The sequence below is a fragment of the Alligator mississippiensis genome, chromosome 1 (genome assembly GCF_030867095.1).
Source record: "Alligator mississippiensis isolate rAllMis1 chromosome 1, rAllMis1, whole genome shotgun sequence".
In the NCBI taxonomy this organism is placed as follows: Eukaryota; Metazoa; Chordata; order Crocodylia; family Alligatoridae; genus Alligator; species Alligator mississippiensis.
Window position 1 is genome coordinate 123,741,433 of NC_081824.1, and position 22,031 is coordinate 123,763,463.

Consider the following 22,031-nt stretch of genomic DNA (forward strand, 5'->3'; position numbering starts at 1 on the left):
AGGATTGTAATTTGGGCATCTTATCTGTGGGGAGTAGCCACACATTAATAGAACACAAGCTGGGAAACATGGATCAGAGATAAACCTGCCCTGGAGTGGCATAACTTTAAACTGCTTAAAGCATGCTTAAAACTAGTTTCAGGTGTGAATGTGCAGACAATCCAGGGTCTAAGAGCTCCAGGACTCACCTAAAATTATGGTGAGTAACAAGGCCCTAAGAAAAATTGTCTTTACATGCTTACTGTCAAAATAGGTTTATGTGAATACTATGACTTCTTCTAAGTTGGACTCTTAAATAACAGAAATAAGCATAATGCAGTGAAACACACAAAAAATCACAAACAGCAAAAATAAATAAATAACTATTTATATAAATAAATAAATACATACATACATACACACACATATATGTATTTGCTGTTCGTGGAAATGTATATATTTTCCCAAAATAAGCAGTTTTATTTTTATCCGTGGTACACACTGTTTAGTTCAAGCAACAGATGGAAATCAATTGATTTTAAATTAACCATAGGAGAAAGCTGTTGTCTTATTCCCTTAAGTGCCCTTTTCTTTTTCAAACCACAGTTGTAAAGGGTTTTGAGCCTCAGCACAATAAATGCCATGGTAGAAATGAAGAAAATAAGCCAGAAATCTTTTTGTCCAGCTGTGTTTGAAAACCAAACAAAATAATACAATAGTAAAATGGCAGCTTTTTCATAAAATTCATATTGGACCTAGCCATGGCTTCCACATTCAGAATTTTATATATAGTATGCATATTAAAAGGAAAAGATTTACCATGATGATGCATAAAAATTCTACCTCTGTGGTGCATGGACTAAATAAAGGGAATATTGTGGGAAAGTCAGAAATAAGATACAATATGTGTTTACTTTTCTGACACAAATAGAACCCACTGAATTTGTGTATATAAGATGTATTAAAGTTACAAGCACATTCTGGTCTCAAGTACACTGGTACAACTTCAAATCTGTCCTTTTCTAGGTAAATAATAAAATACTGGTACGCGTTAAATGTGCGCTAGTACATAGTTAAAATAAAAAAGAATCAGCGACTGCAAACCTAAGATTATTTACATCTATATTACCTCTACTGTTACAATGGGTAGTACGTTTTGTTTCTTTTATTCATTCAGTGTACTTCTTGAGATACATTTAGGTTGGATGTGTGACATTACATGCACAGGATACATCAATTGGCTTTGATAAAGCCACTCAGGCAAAATTTATGTTCTGCATTTTTCCAGAATTTTAGCTCTGCAAGCGGAAGGTTCCCTGAGCAGGTTTCCAAATTCAGTATTCTTGGTTGATTTATTTTGTGCAGTAAAGAGTTGTTAACGGTCACAATTTTGCTTTTATGTTTACACTTGGTTGATATAATGGAGTTAGAGAGTTAGGTGCTCTGTTCTGGTGCTATTATTTAGCCAGAAACACTTATATAGAGCAGGGGTCAGCTACCTACACCCTGCGGGCTGGATCCAGCCTCCAGAGCTGTGGCTTCTGTTGCATTCAGTGACACCAGGCTCTTTCCAGCATAGGGCTCTTTCTGTGCTGCACCAGCAGTACTCTGGGGGAAAGAAGCTCTCCCTGAGAGATGCCACAGCCAGCTACCTGGGGCTCTGGCAAAGGGAGCTCTCCCCAATGCTGCACCTCAGTCTGGTGGCAAAGTTAACCTGAGCTATAACTCACGTGATGCCCTTAATCTGACTTCTATCCACACACAGAAACATGTAGCACAAAGTTGGGTTCTTTTAAAACACATTGGCCATAAGTTGCATATCAAGTACTGAAGGTGCTTCAGGTCCTGTGTGCTCTGTGGATGAAGCAACAGTTATATATAAGCACTTATAGTCCCCCAGTGTCTTTCCAAAATATCCATTGGAGTCCTTGTGGTGCCTACTAACCAATCCCTCATTCCAGGCCACATGATTTCCAGCCAACATTAATAGTCTGCTGTGGCCTCTGCTTACATATTTCTGTAACATTTGTAAATCACTCCTGTTGTGTTTTCATAGATTCATAGATGTTTGGGTTGGAGGGGACCTCAGCAGATCATCGAATCCGACCCCCTGCCCTGGGCAGGAAAGAGCACAGGGGTTACATGACCCCAACCAGGTGCATGTCTAGCCTCCTCTTAAAGACCCTTGAGGTATGGGAGAGCACCACCTCCCTTGGAAGCCCATTCCTGATTCTAACAACCCTTACTGTAAAGAAGTTCTTCCTGATGTCTAACTTTAAAAAAACAGCAGCTACCAGGAGTGAGGTTTGAACCCATGCAGGTATACGTCCATTAGATCTTAAGTCTAACACCTCAACCACTCAGCCATCCTGATGCTACTATTTGGTGATGATATCTGGGGAAGGATCCTCCCTTTGACACTGAAGTGCTTTTGGATTCATATTGTGAAGCCAGCAAAGTTAGTTGAGGAAAGACTCCACCAGATTGGAGTGCCAGGAAAGATATCCTTGAAGAACCTGTAAATCCCATGTTCCTTCCCTATTATCTAAGGAGCTGGACTAGGTGCTGTGCACCACTCCAAACACAATGCCTGTGGACACCGTCGACTCCTCTGGGTCTCAGGCAATGTGTTTAGGCAACTCAGCATCAAGGATTTAGAGGAAGAGTGGAAACCAGCACTGGTGCAGGCCAGAGCAGTCTCAGCCGGGGCATGGCAAATGCTAATTGCTTCCATCCACAACTCATCCAGCTTTGTCTAGGATTCCCAGAACCAACCTGGGGAGGAGAAGTAGAAATGGGTGAGCAAGAACAGAGCAAAATAAACAACATCATCTCTGCTGAGTAAGACAATAGCTCATGATTGTTGTGGTGGTTATAGAGAACATGACAAGACTGATGAGCAATGATTGCCTGTTTAGGACCAACCTCTGTTAGAACCTCTAATCCTATAGCAGGACTGGAGCACAGGCAATGTCAGATGCACCTTGACTTGTGGGCAAAATAAAACCTCCAGGATATTCTCCTTCCTTTCCTTCTAGGCACTCGCAGTCCAAGGCAGGGTCCAAGCAAAGGGTGACAAATATAAACAAATGGGAAGTGGTTTACAGTGGCACACAGGAGTGGATTATTAATGCAAGTCTAGCAATGGCTGGAAAAGGTAGGACAAGGATGATACACACATGATTACAGAGCTTATATATAGCAGTGTATTTTACTTAAAATCTTCCTCTAGTGTCAGAGCAGGTTTAGAGACAATATTAAAAGATAATGGTGGTCTCAATCCACTGTTCAGTCCATGGTGGCATTAAGTCTAGCACATTTGTAAGGTCTTTCAAAAATAAAGGTCCTGCCTGCACTTGCCACAGGTGGCAAGGCTGCAGAGACACTGAAGGAGTCTCTATCCTCCTTCATTTGAGTCCAATATCCTGTCTGTATTGGCCCAAACTTTAGATCAGTCCTGGGTAATGACACAGAAGGACTTCACATGCAAGAGGAAGTCCAGTCTGTCAAAATTCTTATGTCAACCATTGTAGTTTATTAGTCCCTTTCTGTCATTATTGTACATATCAGTCACCAGAGAATGAAACAGTCCTGTGGCATAGGTCAGGGGTGTCCAACTGGTGACCTCTGGTGCGCTGGAAGCAGCCCACCAGGAGTTAGGTTGCAGCCCTCAGGCTTCTGTTCAACCACTTCTTCCCCATATCGCTCCAGCTGCAACAGCAGCAAGTGTCTCCAGGCTTCCCCTCCAGGAATAGGGCCAGTCATAACAATAAATATCATTTTTTAAAAGCACATGGGACATATATTTTGGAGCTAGTCTGTGCTTATATGTTCCAGGCCTTTAAGTTATTTTTTAACTAATGGAGTTCTATTCTCCTTAGGAACAGGAATCAATCTGAACTGGCATGGCAGGTGCTAGGTTCTCATCTATATACAATGCCATAACTGTATCTAGACAACTGCTGTATCTAGAGACTGCTGAACCATTCTCTGGTTAACCACAAGACCTGTCCACCCTTCAAATCAACCAAGGTCCTTGTCAACAATTGCCTAAATCCTATTTCAACTTTATATGCCAAAGTGGCTCTTACATAATTATATAAGTGCAATATTTGGCACTTGTATAACTAAGTCCATCCTGCATTTCCCCTATAAGCACACTAAGAAAGCTGCTCCATGCCTGGTCTAGGACAGAACAGAATTATTGGGGTATGTGCTCAATACCATGTAAGTCACAGAACTTTAGGACAGTATTGGACCCACTGCATCTCAACCATGCAGTTGGTTCAGTGAAAGGTATCACCCATAGAAATGGTCATTGGTTGCATATTTCCTGTACCAGCACAACTCCAACACTACCATAGCTAGATGACAAAGACAGCCCTCTTATCTAAGCCTAGAAATTAAGGCCACTGGCCTGAAGAATTACTTATCCAGAAGTGTTTGAACTTCAGTCTCCCATTTCACGGCAATTTGTCCTAACCACCAGGCCATGGGCCAGGTATTGCCTAGACTACATTTCTGGCATTCCTCTTGAAGCTGACTCACTGAGCACCCAAGGGGAGAAGATAGTCAGGAGGAACAGGCCAAAGCAGAAGGTATGTAGTTCAGTGTGACAGTTACTGCCCATGAGGACATGCGAGGGACCTTGAGATTTAGCCTGTGATGGCTTTTTCTGCATCTTCCATTTACTATTCTCTGGGTAAACAGTAGGGGACAGTTTCTGCCCCAGTGGGGTTAGGGGGCAGGGCCAGAACTAATACTGATTTTGACTGAAATTGTGTATTCCTGTCAATGAGCAGCTATCAAATATGTTCTTTTTTATTCAAAAAGGCAATTAAGACTTTCAAGGCTGTCACTGCGGTAAGATTGCCCTCAGCACATGAGCTGTATAAAAATTGCCTAAGGCTGATATGAAGTTACAATTGCACCATTGTATTCAGAGGGCACATCTACACATGCATTAATATGCCGTAATTACGGCACATGAAGTTAGTAACAGGTACTGACTTTTAATGCACTATAATCAGCGCTACTGCACAATAGTACCGGTGCACACTTTTTTTGTGATGCTAATGCACAGTAGATTAATGCTACTGTGCATTAGTGCATTAGCACAGGTTTTGCCTACCATGCTAATGCCCAGTAGCATCAATCCACTGTGCATTTGGCATCTTGCGTAGACATGCCCAGATGGTAACCATACCATCTGTTTGGACCTATTTGTGTAAAATAGGTTTTGAAAAAGAACTATGAATTATTACAAATCAGGCCCCATGCATCATCCACTCTGATGACCCTTTGACTTTTACGAAACCGCCCAGCCACAAAGATTTGTGCCAAAAGATTCCTTTGTATCATTATAGCATGCCACTCACCACAACTACTATAAATAATGGAGAGATCATGCAAGATGCTCAACTGCAATGGGGTTTGCGGGCTCTTGGCACTTGAAATCTTTATCAAAGCTGGAGGGTGGCTAAGGGCTCCATCACTCATGCTCAGAGAAGCTGCAGCACAACAAGAAAAATCCAAAATCTCACCTTACATTAGCCTAATCAGTCAGGATCAAAGACATCTGGGGCAAGAGGTTGATGGAGCATGTCCTTTTCCTCCAGTCTATCAAGTCTGCATTTGAAAGCTAAAATTAACGGCACCCTGGAAAAAGAATTAGGGCTACACATTTGAAATATATTGGGCAAAGAGAGATTTATGCAGAGACAGAGTAAAAGACAGAAAGGAAGAAAGACAATAAAAACTGTTCCTTGCATATATAATGGAGAAGGTTGGTAGAAATATTTGGAGGTGGAAGATTAACTAAAAGAACAAAGAAGTAAGGTTTTGCTCAACAGAACAATAATTATGCAGGCACTGGCAGATTTTTATTCCCCTTAGTACTTGTACTCAGAATTTAGACTCCACTGGATGTACTTAAATTAAAAAAAAAAAACCCTGCATTTTGCAGTTACACATTTGCATAGCGTAGGATTACTGTCAGGAACATATATCCGCAGATCCGGGGGAGGCATGAGCTGTTTTCAACATTTCAGTGGGATGGAGAGAAAACAGTTTGAAGAAGCAGGTAGGGGAGAAGAAGGATTTTTTATTATTTTTAAAAGGAGTAATAAAAAAACCACAGGCAAATGTGTCAATCAGGAGACATATCTTCTCTTTAATATTATCAAAAATACAAAAGTTCATAGGGTATGTATGCGAAAGTGTGTTGTGTTTCCTTGACTGCATGATCTGCATGATATGTGTCAGAAGATGTGAGTGTTGCTATGGTAATTGCTCCCTTTCCTGAATATTAAGCTAACGAATAAGCCAGTCCACAATCAGTCATGTTAACTTATGAACTCACCTGCTTGGAAATGTTAAACAATATTTATACATTCTTGTGAATAGACATGCCATTGTCTTCTGCCCTAGGCCTCATAAGCCCTGTTCCCAAGGCATCTGTAATACAGAAACTATTGTAGATAGAGACTTAATTGAATTCTGTATTTAGCTTTTTTCTCCCAGCTTATACTGCGTCCTTTGAATTGCAAACTAGTTAAGGAAACACCCAACACATGAGCCTTTCCACAGTGTCCTACATGTCCCCAAATCATTTAATTGGTTTGTAGTAGGATGGCTCAGGAGATCCAGTACTGTAAGTCTGCTCCATAAAGGATCAATATTATCCCTTTGACCCTTGCTGCTACTGGCAGTATGCCTACAGAGGGACTCATGTTGGTTATTCCTCACAACCCCAAATTATACCCTCTTGTGGCCATAAGTATCAGGTACGTTAACCAGATCTTCCTTCCCTCCTAGCCACCTTCCACGTACTGTAGAGTAAACTGTAGCCTGGATTTCTATCTTGCTGTGCCAGAACCAGAACTGATGTCTTTCACATCTTGTCTTCCTATCCATACCTGTGTTTTACATTAGATACGACGTTCTGTTTCATTTTGCATTCTAAGCACTTGTGCATTGTTGCTTTGGCTAATTAAACCAACTGGCAGATCCATTTCAGAGGCAGCTATATTTCAATGGCAGACAAATTAACTCCTGTATTACAAAAGGAGTTGTCAGTAGTGTTTATTATTCAGGTTGTCCAACACCGCCTTTTATCAGACCCACCTTTCAGTTGCATATAATTTGGCCAGACCTTAAGCATTTGAGAGACTGAAATGTTACATACTGGATGCTGACTTCAGCCTGAATGTTTCAGGGAAGCTTCTGCTAAAAGAGCTCAGCTATTTCTAAGAGTAGGGACAATACACTGTTTGGACCATATTTTTTAAAATATTCACACAAGTATTTAAATGAAAACTAGCATTTTTCATGTCCATGTGCTGGACTTGAAAGTTAGTGAGGGAAGGTCATTGTATCTGGAATGCACTTTTTGCTGATTGTAATAGGGTGCCACCTCCAGGGGTGGCCATGAGTCCCCTGAAGTCCATTTAGCCCTGGCAGTTGCCGCTCGCCACCCCCCCATCCCGTCAACACTGCCAGCGGCCTCTGCGGGTGGTCCACAATCACCACTGGCTACCGCCGCCTCCCCCATCGCTGACAGTGCCGCAGCTGCCTGCAGAAGCTCCCCACCTACCGCCACCATACTCCTGCCTGCGGGAGGTCACCGTGCCCACCCAGCCTCCGGGGGCATATGGCATTCATGCTTAGGGGAGAAGCACAAAAATAGCACATGCCACAGCCGTCAACTGGTTGCCAGTACCACCATCAGTGGCAGGCCAGTCGCTGCTGCTGCCCCATGTTCTGCCACCACCCAGAAAATGAAACTGCCCTGTTATTCCTCTGTCTCCTCTGTGCATGTGCCAGCTCCTCACAACTCCTGTATGTAACCAGGCTAGACCCCACAGGCTGAAGGGTTGAGCAGGATTCTTACCATAGATGCTTCTCCTGCAGCTGGAGGCCAGCATGGCATACTGAGCAAGAACTGAGGGCAGTGAGACTCTGGTACTATCCATGTCCCTGTTTTGCATATTCACAGGCTACAAGGCGAGGAAGCCCACTGACTGGAATCCGCAGGGGCGAATGATGAATGACATTGTGATAGAGGGCTACAAGGTGGGACAGACATGATGTGGAAGAGGAGGAAGTAGCCAACAGGCTGGGTGCGTGGATAGGAGAAGTGCACAGAGGCAGGAAGCACAAAGGAGATCTGCTTCTGTTATGCAACACAAATAAATCATTCATTTTCTAATTCCAAACAGCATAGTCCTAATTCTTCTCTGTTTCACTGCAGCCTTCATCAATTCTGCAGGGCTCTGAGGGATTCATTTCAAAAGCCACAACTCTTGCATGCACTTTATAGGTTTTAAGCAAAGTAGCCAGCAAAAGATCAGATGGAGATATGCCTAATGTAACTTACAGTATCTTCCAGATACTAGAAAACTTGATGTGTGACTGCAAAAACAAAAATCTCCTCCATCCTTTATACAAAAGTGCAGCTGACTCTGTGGAAAGCAGATCAATATAAATAATTTTCTGCTGATTATCAATCAGCTGCAACTGCCAGGTTGGATTGAAGCTTATCTAGGAAAGCCCCCACATCCCAGAAAGGACTGAAAAGCTGAACTTTCAGTTTCCAAAGAAACATGTATTTTATACCCTAGAAATTGGTTCCCACCCATGGTCATTAGGCATTTCCTGTTGAATCACTGTAAGAGGACTCCTTAGTCCATATTCTTTTGGCTGAGTTCTGCAAGAAACTATTAACCTCGTCTTTCTTTCCTTTAAAATTAAAGGTTGTTTCACCTCTTCCAGAAGATGCGCCCATATTCATAGCCAAGAAGAACTACAGGAATTGTAAAAAAAACCCTAAAAAACCCAAGATGTATTAAGAATAGGGGTTGGGACGGCTATTTGATTAGAGAAAAATAAACAGTGGACATGTGTTCTTCACCTCTGCACATCTGAATCCATCTGATCCCTTTTGTATTGCAACAGGAAACAATTGATATTGTATATTTCTAGAGTGGGAATCTTTTCTCTTTGCTGACTTTTGCAGATAGGATGGCATGTCAAGTCATGCCTGACCAACCTGATTGCCTTCTATGATGAGATGACTGACTCTGTGGATGTGGGGAGCCCAGCGGATGTGGTATACCTGCATTTTAGCAAGGCTTTTGATACAGTCTCCCACAGCATTCTCTCAGCAAGCTCAGGAAGTATGGCTGGATGAATGGACTGTAAGGTGGATAGAAAACTGGCTGAAGCATCAGATTCAGAGGGTAGTAATCAATGGCTTGATGTCTAGTTGGCAGCTGGTATCAATCAGAGTGCCCCAGGGGTCAGTCCTGGGGCCAGTTTTCTTCAATGTCTTCATCAATGACCTGGAAGATGTTTGCAGATGACACAAAGTTGTGGGGAGTAGTAGATATGCTGGAGGGTAGGGCTAGGATTCAGAGTGATTTAAACAGATTGGAGCATTGGGCCAAAAAGAAATATCATGAGGTTCAACAAGGACAAGTGTAAAGTCCTGCACTTAGGACGGAATAATCCCATGCACCAGTACAGGCTGGGGGCTGACTGGCTGGACAGCAGCTCTGCAGGAAAGGACCTGGGGGTTACAGTGGACAATAAGCTAAATATTAGCCAACATGTACCCTTGTTGCCAAGAAGGCTAACTGCATACTGGGTTGCATTGGTAGATGTGTTACCAATGTAGATGTGTTACCAGTAGGTCCAGGGAAGTGATTCTTCCCCTCTATTCAGCACTGGTGAGGCCACATCTGGAGTACTGTGTTCAGTTTTGGAGCCCCCACTACAGAAAGGATGTGGACAAATTGGAGAGACTCCAGTGGAAGGCAGCAAAAGGGCTACACTCATAGGGTAGTAAAACACTGAAGCAGGTTACCCAGAGAGGTGGTGAAATCTCCATCCTTCAAGGTTTTTAAGACTTGGCTACACAAAGCCTTGGCTGGGATGATCTAGTTGGGGATGGTCCTGCTTTGAGCAGGGGGTTGGACTAGATGTGACCTCCTGAGGTCCCTTCCAACCCTACTTTTCTATGATTCTACAGCAGAGATAGAACTAAGTTCCATGTATGTTCCTTTAATTTTACCAGGATTATATTTGTTGTTCTGGACAAACATCACTAATGCCCATTTTACCTGTATCATCTGTGCATGTTTCAAAGTTTCCCTGGCATTGGGTCCCAGCCCCATGTACATTTCTTACCAATCAGCATCCACCTCTAACAGCTGCCTGCTCTTTGTTTTGCCCACCCTGATGTGAGATCCCTAAGACAGATGATGTTCTAGGGAAAAAAAAATCTTCCTCTGGGCTCTTGAGATAAAATCTTCCAATGTACTCCTGTCAGAAATCTTGGCATTCTCGCAGGCTGCACTGACATCCTGTGGCTTGATTTCTGAGGCTGAAATGAGCACCACTCTGAAACTTAGAAACACTTAACTGTTCTGATTTCCTTTCCCATTGAGCTTCCATCCTTTTCCCTCCCTTCCCTCATGGCTCACTAGTGCCTCCATCTAAACACATTTTTGCTGGCTAGGAAAGCAAATGAGCACCTGCCCCTTAACTGACACCACTGTTGTTTGTAGTCCAGCTGGCAGGGGCCGGAGCCTATCAAGGAGCCTGACCTCACCACTTCCATGACTTGCTCAAAAACCACTGGCCTTGGGAGAAAGGATCCATCAGCCTTTTCAGTCTATGCAGCTTTCTCCCTCCAGTGAATCACTGCCCACAGCAACAGTGGTGGGTGAGGATGAGCTGTTATTGACCCAGCTGTGGGTAGAGTGTTGTTTTAAATCTCTATTTTTTTTTCCACTCATTCTAAAGAGGACAAACCAGTGAAAATCCCCCACATTGCCTGAATTCAGACTCTGCTCTCCAGCTAAAGTTAAGATCTGGGGCATGCCCCATACTCACCCTTGAATGATGAGCCTCATCACAGTCTGACTTAAAGTTATGTTGTCCCCAGTCACCGTTCCTATAACACATCAAGTAGCACCCAGTACCAGTTACTGGTCACATTTCATGTGACTTCTCCAGTGGGAATAAGATCAGTCTGTAACTTTTTAGACATCACCGTGTCAACTGAATAGCAGCTCTTAGGTTTGGACTCTTGGCATTTTTATAAGTTATTAGTTCCAGGGCTTGTGGTCTGGCATAAAGAGCATATTATTCACACACAAAACAACTACATTAAAATAACATTAGGAATCTGGCTTAAACAGACAAAAACCTAGGAAACTCAGAATTAAGGCTGAAAGTATGTCCTTAACTCACCCACAATGTGTCTTAGTGCTGCAGTTTCTTCAGTGTGTTAAATTCATTGGCTCTGAACATTGAGTCCAATGAGCTCTGCTTAACACACAACTTGGAGGAGAGGAAGGGGAAGAGAAAGAAAAAAAGCAGCTATATACCACACTAGCAGCTCCTCAATCCCCCAAATTGGTGGATGGGCATCAGCCTCTTTTATAAATTAGAGCAGCCCCCAGGTGTAATTGGCTCTGAGGGCTGATCTACTTTAGGCTGGATAATAAAGAGCCACAGGGGGATATTACACCAGCTGAGAAGTTCAAGGGCAGAGTAGTGCCTCAGTCAAGCCCTCTTCTCCCTTTCCCTGGGCTCACACCCAACTTGCCCCTAGAACAGGGGCCAGAGGAAGATTTTTTACTACCCACTGCAGTGCCTCCGCTGGACAATTCCCCCACACCAGCTGTGTAGCACTTCTATGCTGCTAGAATTTATGCCAAGAATCTGTATTGTGGTCCTGATTCAGATGCCCAGATTTGAAGCCTTCCAATCAAAAACTACACCAACGGAAACACTTACAGGCAACAGATTGAAGTAAGAACAAAATTGCCTGATTAAGGGGTCAGAGCACGAAACTCACAGCCAAACAACAAAATCCACAAGGAGAGTTACATATGTAACTGCCAATCTAGAGGCCAAATCCCAAATTATCATCGTCAAAGCCCCTGCTCAGCTACTGCCTTGCCCTGGAGGTGCCAGAACTAAATAGGTGCCTGAGTTTTCAACATTAAAGTTGCCTGAGCTAAGAATCTACTTTTGGGCAAGCCCGGAAGTGCCTCAGTCTTGCAAAGGCAGCAGCTTAATGCTGCTCTCCTGCCTGTCCTGCCTGCAAAGCTGAATCTGGTATGCAATAAGATCAGGACTGCCTACAAAAACTCCAGGGGGTGATGCTGCCCCCCCACCCTTCCCCAATCTACTAGGTCTGTGATAAAAGTGCTCACTGAGGAACAGCAAGACCTGGGTTCAATTTCCTCTTATGTCAGGGAAGTTTTGAACCTACATTTCCAACCTTCTAGGAGAGTACCCTAGTTACTAATTCAGCTGTAATCGTGCTGGCTCACTCAGTCAGGCTCAATGAATATTTATTTCATGCAAAGTAGCTTCAACAAGGGGTGCTGAAGGCACAGCCACCCCCCAGAATCCTCCATAGTGTCTTTTGAAAGTAAGGCTTGACCTCCACCTCAGCTTTTGGGGGAAAAGAGGCTTAGGTAAAAATCCAGGAGAAGGTTTGAAGCTATATGAAGGGAGACTTTCTCCTAACCCAAAGGAAGATAAATACCTAGGTTCCAGAGAGGAGTGAGGTTTCAGAAACACCCCTGTCACTTAGGCTGCCTATACACATGCTTGGAGGTGCTTTAACTGAAGTGGTACCCAAAGAGCTGCTCTAATTAAAATGCCTCATTGTCATGTGTATTAAGCCCTCTCTTCCCCCTGTGCCTTTCAAAATGGCCATGGGCATACTTTAACTAAAGCTCATTCAGCAAGGTTTAGTTAAAGCACCCCTGTGGCCATTTTGAAATGCAGGGGGCTTAATACACGTAATGATGAGGCGATGCTGGAGCATTCTCATTAATACATTAATTAGGTTAATCAAGTCTGCTCCAACTTGCTCTAATTAGAATGCAAACCAGCATGTCTATAGACAGCCTTGCATTTCCTATTGGCTAGCTTAGGAAGCTGTCTGCACAGCCAATTCTGAAGTCCTGAACTTTTCCCACACTTTCTATAGGGAGCCTACAGACCTAATTCAAGACTATGGATTCCCCTAGGCAGCAAGATACCTAACAGTTAGGTCCTGCACCACTCAGTAGTGAGGCACCTAAGTCTCCTTTGTGGATCCATTTATTTTTTTTTTAATCTTTCTGACCCACCATTGTGGGAAATCAAAATAATATCTGGATAGTGTAGCATTAAGCCACAACACTATGGGCTGCATTGAAATTGTGGTAACACAAAGCTTTTCCAGGATATGTCTTCAGTCACACTATGATACAACAGACTCCAGATTGGAGGTTTGGAAATGCTTAAAAATGTAATGATTAAAGCTTCTACAGTGTTCCTAAAGGTGTCCTCGCTCATAAGAAGACAAACCTTCATACACACCTTGGACACAGCAAAAATCACAAAGAAGCCTGAGACTAGTAGCTGCCCCCAAACATTTCTGAATGGAAGCCCAGCCATGTGACTAGGCATAAGGCAGGAGATGAAGGGAACATGTCAGAGCAATGCCAGAGAACATGGCTTGCATTAAATGTACTGTGGGAACAATTCAGCTGCCCCTGCAGTGACTGAAGGAGTTCCCAGAGTGAAAAGACTGGCTCTTGCATGGAAAGACTGAATCTAGGCTGCACAATACCAAGACAGAGGTGGGCTAATCAAAACCCTCCATGAGAAAGTGCTGAATCTAGACAGAAGGACCCATTGCGCAGTGGGAGGATTAGATAACTCCCAAAGGAGATGGGGCATGGAAGTGATTCAGGTGCATAGATCACTAGCACATGAACTTGTGGAAAGGAAGAAGCCAGAGAATCTTCCAATTCATTACTGAAGAGCCCCTGTCTCACAAAGCCTATGAGCTGATGGAGCCATATTCCATGTGAGAATTAAATCTTTGTACTTCAAATACCCCATGTCTGAAAAATGTGGGAGGATCCTGAAGGGGTAGGCAGTCAATAAGGAACACTGGGATTTTGGCTTTGGCAAATGAAATGTGTGACTGGAGGATGCTGACACATTTTTAATTAATTCATCTCCTGAGCCAAAACTTATCATGTTGTTCACTCCTTGGCATTTTATAAAATGCTGCTTTTTGTCATAGAGCTCAACTAACCAAGAACCCCTATATAGCCACAAGCTTTCCAAAAGATATATTTAAGCCTTGGAAAAGCAGACCTCAGACAATACAGTCACTTGGAAATAAATAAATAAATAAATAAATAAATAAAAGCAGCAATCTTCTTGTGGGTCATATATTCCAAAAAAAGAATTATCATGTAGGTTTCCAGAGCCCATGGCCCAGAACAGAATGGCTGATTGTAAGGGATTTTTCTAAGGCCAAGAATTTGCCTCCAGATTGCAGTTAAATTGTTTCACCTGAAAACCATGTCTGAATGAGTTTTACTTTTCCCTCAACTACTTTTTGTTGTTGTTATTATTTATGAGTTTTGCCATTTTACAGGAAACAGCCAAGATGTTCAAGCATGAAGCATCTCTCTCTGCTAAATTACATAAAACACACACAGAGTGCAACAACCAAAAGGGTGTTTGTACCCGAAAGCTTGCAAAGAACAATTTTTCTAACTATTTATTTCGTGTAATACAAGATATCACATTTACCTAAAGAACCTTGTCTGCCTACAGCCAAAAAATGGCTTTCAAGTTTCAAAGCTGCAGTCTGCAGAATAAGAAGGGGTGCTTCTGGTTACAGTGGGCATGATTTTCCCCCCCAAATGAAGTGAGAAATGCATTTGTTATTCAAATCTTGGAAGCAAAACAAATACAGTGAGTATTTCCTTTGCTAGGAAATATGAATGCAGCTGAATTTGGCTCTGTTCTTTTTTATTTGTATACCATAAACCACCCGATTCCCCAGTAGACTGGCATTTGCAATTGACCACAAAAACACTGCTACAGTTGGCATTGTCAGTGGAGATGCCAAGGAGTGAACACGTATATAGGCTGAGCTGTTGTCTTGCTATTCCATGTCCAAATTGAGACATACCAGTGATAAGTAGAAAGGCAAAGCTTCTTTCTGTGCTGTACCAGTTCTGTGGAAAAATAAAGAACCCCCTTTCCAGGAGCTTGGCAGCTTTCATGAGCACTGAATACAGAGTAATTCCAAGTTAATTCTTAGCAGGACTTTTACTGCAAAATAAATATTTAGATTACACAGGGCCTCATTTTTCTAAGTGGTCACTTATTTTTAATGCCCAGCTTCAACCTCCTGGGGCCTAATTTTCAGGATGGCTGAGTACCTGTAACACCCATCAAATTCAGCCCACATTGTAAGTGCTCAGCACCTCTGTAAACCAGATTAGCTACCCAAATGAGAGGGTGTTGGATAACACAGGCCACTGTGAACAGTATGCATCTAGAATATCCTAGGGCCTCTGTATAATCTTAAGAGTGACTTAATCTTATGACACTCAAGAGCTGTGGTACAGCTGTGGGACAAGAAGTAAATGAAGGTTTATGTCACCCTTGCATAACCTTAAATTTGAAGAAAACAGTTCCAGGCCCCAATAAGGCTGCAACAGCCCCAAAGGAAACCACTAATAGTCCAGAAAAGCCAGAGCATAGACTTCTCCTCCACCCTTGCATGCCCGTACTGGGATCTAAAATAAGACCAAGTATAGAGCTGTTTTAATGGCCTTTTGTCATCCAAAGAATGCCTCTACATTGGGAGGATTCCTGGACTGAGTGACTGGAATGTTCAGAAATGTTACTGTATATGTCCTTACAGTTTAATTTTCTGTACAATACCCCTTTAAATGTCTATCACAATCAAAGGACCAAATTAAAAAGAGCTGTAGCAAAGCACAACATGCCTGTTGTGCATACACAGCACCCTGAAAGTCTGAATACATGACAACAAGCTCACCTGAGACACAGCTTTTGGCACTTGCCCAGCACTGCATTAAAGGAGGCTACACTACCACTTTCCAGAGTACAGTGCATGCAACACAGATATGCTGTGCTTCACTTCAGCACTCTCTGATGGTATAAACATGCCCTGAGAGTCTGTTTGCGAAGGCATTGGCCATTTTGTGAGACAAAGTTAATGCAGCTTGTCATGAAGAATATGCATGCTGCTTTCACTGCCATCATCTACAACGTACATTTTACAGGCAGCCCTAGACATGTTACCGCTGCAGATAGGTGCAAGCACCCAGGCATATGAATTTCATGGGGTAACATTTCAAGATGTTTGAATGTGTGTGCATTTGTGCATTTGCAACCAATTTGTGTAAATCCTAACACACAGAGAACAGGCCTTCAGGTGCACACAGCTATCCAAGTACGAAGGACACTTTCAAACTGTGCTGTCAAATGCAGGTGACTGTTTCTATATTAAGAACTGAGGAATAACTGACAAGTTCTGCTTTTGCCTTGTGATTTCTGCCAATCAAATTACTGAGGGAGAGAGTAAATGAAGCATGTTTGGAAAATGTATTTTTAAAACTGTGCTTCTCCCAAAGCGTTACTACTATGTTAGAAACCCACCCAACCAGCTGTGATGAAAGTACAGTAAAACTGAACTAAAAGGAATAAAGAACAAAGCGGGTAATCAAAATGAAAATATAAAACAACATAGAACAATGTGGATAATTCCTGGCAGCAGCAGTTACATGAGACAAGTATCAGACCCATATATATCTTTTAACATGTACATAGGTGAGAACCCAAGAGACTAAAAGGAATCATGAGTGCTCACTGGTCAAGATAATATATAACCTTTTCCTTCCATCCTGGTCACCTCCCATTCTTTCAATCTTCCTTGGGTTATTGGTTTTTGCTACTAGACCATCTGATATTCTGCTAGTTCAGGCCTCAAAAGAATCTGTCCTGTATATGGAGATTAAAAAATCTCTCCTTAAGCAGGCAGGAATGTCCCCAGGTGCTAGTCCTCATTGTGGAGATTATAATAGGAGTGGAGCCTGGCTGGAAAAGTTTCCTCATTAGGATAACAAAGTTGAATATGCAAGGCTTAGGAGGTAGGTGCCCAGATGCCTGAAGACAGCTGTCCGTGAGGCAGAGAGGGAGAGGTATGCCAGAGGCAGACTTTTTTAATGTGTGTATTTATTATTGCTTTAGTTCTTCATTACTCCAGGAAAATAGCAGGAGAAATGTGCATGGTGCTTTAAATACAGATAAAGCACTGCCCTGCAAGGTTTACAAGGTAAGAACCAGGCTGCAACTAGTCCTAATGAGGCTACTCGGAGCAGTAAATGGGACTGTCCTGTTTGTATGGTTGTCCTCCTCCAGATGAATTTTGGGTCCTGCACTCCACAGAGCAAGTGAATGGGAAGGGGAAAGGAGAGAAGGCCAAACCCTTGTTCTGCCCTTCACCACCCCAGTATGTGCCATTGCAATGGGTAGGTTTGGTAGGAGAAGGGTATACTCAACATTGACATAAATTTGTTGCATCCATGGACACCCCCTGCCTCCCTCAAACAACAGAATATGGCTAGACTAGAGCTCCAAATAGATGGCATTTAGGCTAGGTACAAGCATTTAAAAAGCCCGAGGCGGATTCGATCTAAGTTATGCGGTTTTCTATAAGCGACATAGGTTAGATCAGTAGCAAAGAGAGCACACGTTCACCCTTTGGTGGGGGGCAGCAAATCATAAACTGGGTTCTGCCATTTTTAAGCCAGTTTACATGCGCTGAACTTCTGTTCTGTTAGAGGTATAGACCGGTTTTGTGTGCCAAACTTCTGTTCTGTATAGAGCAGTTTCTGATCATTCATACTAGTAAACATGTAATATTGCTACCTGGCCTTGCTATTATGTATCTCATCATGACTGGGAACAGTACAAGCCATCCCAATTAAGATAACAGAAGGAAACAGAGCAAATAACACTGAAAAAGCCTGCTGGGCTCTCAGGTTTCCAAGCTTTTATTCTGCCTGTTACAAAAAACTCCATCCACTTTAGCAGTGACTAGTTCCCCTCAGTGGCGGACACCTTCACTGCTGTTAGGCTTTCTGGAAACTTCCCTCATATGGACTTAATGTGGTTGGTAAGTGGTCGTGCAGGGCTTTGTTGTCTGTCCGATCGCTGGTGGACATTATCGGAGTCAACTGAGCCTTAACGTACATCCATGCATCTTCCCCAAAGTCAATAGAAGGTGTCTGTGTATCTCAGGAAGAACTGATTCTAGCTGTAATTTCTGTGCAGTTGAGGCCATAGCCAGACCCTTATTTGATTTAGCATAGTGAAGGAGATGCACTCACATCACTTCTGGTTAACTTAAAAATCATCATATGTAGGCTTCGGGGGGGGGGGGGGAAGAAGATCCTATAACAAGCCAACAATTGCATTTGTTTTGCTTGATAATGATGATAAAACATATACACGGAGATGACCTTACTTGGTTATGGAAATCATTTCACAATCACTGACTCCTTTTATTCACTTCCAGTCCTTATTTTACCCTTAGGATTGATGGCCTCTGCCAGACACAACACAGCTTAAATGCCAACCTAACACATGCCTGATCACATTTTGTGACACACTGTGTTTGTTATCTCCTCTCCTTAATACAGCTGTCAGGGCCAAAACAGCTCTCAATTTTACTGGTGAAGCTGCATTTTAACCATTGCATTCTAAAGAATGGACTTGGGGAGAGAGAATTTCTAAAAGCACATTGAATTATCCTTGTTTTTGTCAAGTAAACATCAAAAAAATAATAACCCAGAGTCTCTTCACAATAGATCCTAGGAACTAGTTCCAATGAGGGCATAGCATGATTAAAAAAACAGAAATGAACTGCCAGGCTTCAAAGTTAGTCCAGCTCATCCATCTCTCTCTCTCCTTCTTCAGTGAAGGAAGGCTTAAAGCTCTACATGTAGGAAAAATATTATTATTGAGTCAAGTAATTGTGAAACTGGCCATCTGCCCCAGCCAGACTGCTACAGTACTTGTATATTAATGTTCAGATTTTAGCAGCGAGTAATGAATGTCACTCTTTACTTTCTTCATGCACTGTTGAATTGTGTTTATGCTCGCTCTTGCTGGCAACAAATGATTAAACGGATAAAGCCATGGGTCTTTTATTTCTAACCATTAACCTATCTGTTAATAAAACACAACCTATGTCATCCATATGGACTCTCTAGAGCGGAGTCATATTAAAAACAGGATCTGAATACTGGAAAAGATGCCATGGCTTTTTTCTCCCTTCATTTTGAATTTTGGGCAATATCTTCCTATAAGGAAAACCTGAGTTTAAAGGTTTTGTCCTGTGGGACCTAAGCAAGGGTTGGGTGAGGAAAACAGCTTGTGGATGGTTTGATTATGGCTAATACTGTAATATGGAGGATAGAAGTGATCATGATCCACAAACTGCAATGGGTAGCAGTTCTGTGCTGTTCACATAGTAATGTATCCCTGATATTCCTAAAGCCAGTAGCATAACTGTGAAGGGTGGGGGTGTGATCAGGGCATCAACCCTGAATGCTGACTGAGACACACCACAATAGTGGCAGCTGCCACTGCTGCTACTGCTACCACCCGAAGGACAGAAACTGCTTGTTATACCTCGGCCTAAAACTGCCCATATATTCCCCCTCCATAAAATTCTTTGCAATGGACTATGGACAGCGCACAAAGGGTATGTAGAGTCTTGCTTTGCCTACCCTCAGGGACAAACAGGTTGCATATATCTGACTTGTATGCTGACAGGGTGACAGGAATCCTCCATCTCACATGAATCTGTTCTACCAGCTGCCTTTCCTTCAAGGTACTTTACCTTCAATGAGAGTTGTGATAGAAATCACCAAAATTACTTTGCAGATGTTAAGCTTCAAAACACCTGTGTGAGGTATCATCACATGCATCTTATGATAGAGGAGAAAACTGAGACACAGGGTGGCTGTGATATTATCTGCACAAGGTCACTGGGAGAAGTGGAAAGTAAAACCTGGAGTGCTGCACTCTCCATATTCTTCCTACATTTTATGGCAATAAGCAGCATAAGCGAGTATTATCAGGGTCTTGGTGAATGCTTCTAGTACAATTTGCCGAGTGTCCTCATGCACCAATAACCTACCAATGTGCATCCCAGTCTGACTCATTCCAGTTAATTTAAACACATACAATTTAAATCATTTAAATTCGGGGGGATAGGGACATAGTCTCTTGCTATATGTCTGTGGGGCAGAGCTGTACTGCTACCCAATGCATCCACAGGTGGTGGATAGTGGCATGACCTTCAGAGAAGGTTACCTGTGAAATAAGCAGGGGGAACTCTGATGAATAAGCAGTTGCAGACCGAGAAGCGGCAGCACCACCAGGATGTGGTGAGAACAGCAGATGGCAATGGTTTCCCTCCTGAAAAGCCATATGCATCCTTTGACAGTGCTGTGACATGGCAAATACAGGTTGCCACTATAAGAAGCCTGCCTAGCCACCAGCCATGGGCCTACAAGTCCTCGACGGTGGAGCAGGTGGAAGAAGATACTAGAATCTCAGCAGCTGCAAAGGCAAATGAAGGCTGCAGTGGAGTGAGACCCCCAGTTGTCTCGGTCTTCTTGCCGTTGGATCATGGTCCCATTCTGTCAAGAGCCATGTAGAAGCTGATGTACAGCAGCTTTACAAAACAAAAGAAGCCACACACAGGCATCTTCATTCCTCAAGCCCTTTGGCAACCAGCTAATGACAATGGGAGCAGGATTGTGAGGTCTGGAAGCTCCTAGTCATGAATTGGCATGAAGGTGGCAGTCATAAGAAGGTCGTCTAGCACTTGGACACGACAGGAGTGTGTTTCGGCCTAACTATGACTGAGCAGTCCTCTTCAGGATCTGTTCTGCTCACAGCACATGGGGAGGGGGCTAGAAAAAGTGCCCTAAACATAGCCTAATACAGTATTTTGAATTGCTTCCTGATTGGATAACTGCATCCAGTGGGATCACCTTTACTGTAGTCGAAAATACCTGCGAAGATGCACCATCATTTTCAGGACCTGGAACATCACATCAGGACCCTCATGGACAACCCTAATAGTGAATGCCCAGAGTGCCTTACTGCAATTTTGGCCTGAGAACTCAGGTGACACAACATCAATGTAGCTGCACTGAGTGAGACCCAGTAAGCAAGAGGTGGGCATCTCAAAGAACATGGAGGCAACTATGCCTTCTTCTGAAAGGGTAAACAGGAAGGAGAACACCCTCAGAAAGACTGGAGACAGAGCAGGAGAATGAGAAGGAGGCTGGAGACATTCCCCTGCTCGTCTCCAGCCACCTGCTCCTTCCCCTGCTTTTGTCTAGCCTTCTGCTCATTCCTCTGCTTGCCTCCAGCTCATTCTCCTGCTCATCTCCAGCCTCCCAAGGCTGCAGATGAGCAGGGGAATGAGCAGGAGGCTGGAGACAAGCAGAGGAACATCTTCAGCTCGTCTCCAGAGGCTTGTCTCCAGCCTCTTGCTTATTCCCCTGCTCATCTCCAGCCTCACAGGTGCTGGTCCTGGGCTGTAGCTCCCCCGGCTGCAGATCCAGGAGGGGTCCAGGCAGGGTTATTTTGCCCCAAGTGGCACAATTTGCCCCACACCAAAGTGCATGTCCAGGCACATGCGCTGAGGCAAAAAGCCTAAGCTCAAATTTGCACTGCTTCTGTTTGAGCTGCTGCAAGCACATGTGCTTGCATGCGTGAACGCACCCTTTGAGGTTAAAACAGGAGTTAAGCAAGGCTGGGTCATTGTTCCAACACTCTTCTCAATATTCCTTGCTGAGATGCTACATTTGACCACCAACAAATTTCTAGCTGGAGTGAAGTTAAACTACTGAATGGATGATAAACTGTTTAATGTCAGCTGACTGCAAGCCAAAACCAAGACCACCCTGACCTCAATCATTGAGCTCCAGTACACTGATGGTGCTATAGTGTGTGCTCACTCAGAAGCAGACCTTTAAGCAATTGTAGACATCTATACTAAGGTATACAAGAAAATGGGACAGACACTTAACATTCAGAAGACTAAGGTCCTATACCAACAAGTTCCTAATGAACTGTCCCCAGCTCCAGTAACCCAGATCCATGGTGGGACTCTG

General features: G+C 43.2%; 1 long non-coding RNA gene across 1 annotated transcript; it reads right to left on the reverse strand.

Moving 5' to 3' along the window:
• Positions 1-351: 351 nt before the first annotated feature.
• Positions 352-18,236, reverse strand: LOC132243572 (uncharacterized). The gene is made up of 2 exons (XR_009455209.1): positions 11,236-18,236; positions 352-10,936 (listed from the first exon to the last, which is right to left on the reverse strand). It is a non-coding gene; the product is annotated as an uncharacterized LOC132243572 (long non-coding RNA).
• Positions 18,237-22,031: the final 3,795 nt, after the last annotated feature.